Genomic DNA, 2,964 nt, shown 5'->3' on the forward strand with positions numbered 1-2,964 from the left:
TTTCACTCAAAATCTCACGATACATGGCCCCATTCATTCTTTCCTTTACACGGATCAGTCGTCCTGGTCCCTTTGCAGAAAAACAGCCCCAAAGCATGATGTTTCCACCCCCATGCTTCACAGTAGGTATGGTGTTCTTTGGATGCAACTCAGCATTCTTTGTCCTCCAAACACGACGAGTTGAGTTTTTACCAAAAAGTTATATTTTGGTTTCATCTGACCATATGACATTCTCCCAATCCTCTTCTGGATCATCCAAATGCACTCTAGCAAACTTCAGACGGGCCTGGACATGTACTGGCTTAAGCAGGGGGACACGTCTGGCACTGCAGGATTTGAGTCCCTGGCGGCGTAGTGTGTTACTGATGGTAGGCTTTGTTACTTTGGTCCCAGCTCTCTGCAGGTCATTCACTAGGTCCCCCCGTGTGGTTCTGGGATTTTTGCTCACCGTTCTTGTGATCATTTTGACCACAAGGGGTGAGATCTTGCGTGGAGCCCCAGATCGAGGGAGATTATCAGTGGTCTTGTATGTCTTCCTTTTCCTAATAATTGCTCCCACAGTTGATTTCTTCAAACCAAGCTGCTTACCTATTGCAGATTCAGTCTTCCCAGCCTGGTGCAGGTCTACCATTTTGTTTCTGGTGTCCTTTGACAGCTCTTTGGTCTTGGCCATAGTGGAGTTTGGAGTGTGACTGTTTGAGGTTGTGGACAGGTGTCTTTTATACTGATAACAAGTTCAAACAGGTGCCATTAATACAGGTAACGAGTGGAGGACAGAGGAGCCTCTTAAAGAAGAAGTTACAGGTCTGTGAGAGCCAGAAATCTTGCCTGTTTGTAGGTGACCAAATACTTATTTTCCACCATAATTTGCAAATAAATTCATAAAAAACCCTACAATGTGATTTTCTGGATTTTTTTTCTCAATTTGTCTGTCATAGTTGACGTGTACCTATGATGAAAATTACAGGCCTCTCTCATCTTTTTAAGTGGGAGATCTTGCACAATTGGTGGCTGACTTAATACTTTTTTTCCCCCACTGTATATAGTACCAGTCAAAAGTTGCACACTCTTGGCATTCTTTCAACCAGCTTCACCTGGAATGCTTTTCCAACAATATTGAAGGAGTTCCCTCATATGCTGAGCACTTGTTGGCTACTTTTCCTTCACTCTGCCGTCAAACTAATCTCAAACCATCTCAATTGGGTTGAGGTCCGGGGAATGTGGAGGCCACGTCATCTGATGCAGCACTCCATCATTTTCCTTTTTGGTCAAATAGCCCTTAGACTGCCTGGAGGTGTGTTGGGTTATTGTCCTGTTGAAAAACAAATGATTGTCCCACTAAGCCCAAACCAGATGGGATGGCGTATCGCTGCAGAATGCTGTGTTAGCCATGCTGGTTAAGTGTGCCTCCTCCATGCTTCACGTGTGCCTCCTCCATTCTTCACGTGGGAACTACACATGTGGAGGTAATCCGTTCACCCACACCGCGTCTCACAAAGACACAGCGGTTGGAACCAAAAATCTCAATTTTGGACTTCAGACCAAAGGACAGACTTCCACCTTTCTAATAACCATTGCTCGTGTTTCATGGCCCAAGCAAGTCTCTTCTTCTTATTGGTGTCCTTTAGTAGTGGTTTCTTTGCAGCAATTCGACCATGAACGCCTGATTCACGCAGTCTCCTCTGAACAGTTAATGTTGAGATGTGTCTGTTACTTGAACTCTGTGAAGCACTTATTTGGGTTGCAATTTCTGAGGCTGGTAACTCTAATTAACTTATCCTCTGCAGCAGAGGTAACTCTGGGTCTTCCATTCCTGTGGTGGTCCTCATGAGAGCCAGTTTCATCATAGCGCTTGATGGTTTTTGAGACTGCACTTGAAAAAACTTTGTCACATTGTCAGGACTGACTGACCTTCATGTCTTCAAGTAATGATGGACTGTCGTTTCTCTTTGATTATTTGAGCTGTTCTTGCAATAATATGGACTTGGTCTTTTACCAAATAGGGCTATCTTCTGTATACCCCACCCACCCTACCTTGTCACAAGACAACTGATTGGCTCAAACGCATTAAGGAGGAAAGAAATTCCACAAATTAACTTTTAACAAGGCACATTTGTTAATTGAAATGCATTCCAGGTGTCTACCTCATGAATCTGGTTGAGAGAATGACAAGAGTATGCAAAGCTGTCATCAAGGCAAAGGGTGGCTACTTTGAATAATCTCAAATATAAAATATATGTTTAACACTTTTTTGGTTACTACATGATTCCATATGTGTTATTTCATAGTTTTGATGTCTTCACTATTATTCTACAATGTAAAAAATAGTAAAAATAAAGAAAAACCCTTGAATGATTAGGTGTGTCCAAAGTTTTGGCTAGTACTGTATATTTATATATATATATACATATATATATATACACACACACACACACACACAGTGCATTCGGAAAGTATTCAGACCTCTTGACTTTTTCCACAGTTTGTTTACGTTACAGACTTATTCTAAAATTGATTAAATTGTTTTTTTCCCATCATTTACACAGAATACCCCAAAATATCACATTTACATAAGTAATCAGACCCTTTACTCAGTACTTTGTTGAAGCACCTTTGGCAGCGATTACAGCCTTAAGTGTTATTGGGTATGATGCTACAAGCTTGGCACACCTGTATTTGGGGAGTTTCTCCCATTCTTCTCTGCAGATCCTCTCAAGCTCTGTCAGGTTGGATGGGGAGCGTCGCTGCACAGATATTTTCAGGTCTCTCCAGAGATGTTCGATCGTGTTCAAGTCTGGGCTCTGGCTGGGCCACTCAAGGACATTCAGAGACTTGTCCTGAAGCCACTCATGTATTGTCTAGGCTGTGTGCTTAGGGTCGTTGTCCTGTTGGAATGTGAACCTTCGCCCCAGTCTGAGGTCCTGAGATCTCTGGAGCAGGTTTTCATCAAGGATCTCTCTGTAC

Source organism: Coregonus lavaretus (genome assembly GCF_964263955.1).
Source record: "Coregonus lavaretus genome assembly, chromosome: 23".
NCBI classification, from domain to species: Eukaryota; Metazoa; Chordata; class Actinopteri; order Salmoniformes; family Salmonidae; genus Coregonus; species Coregonus lavaretus.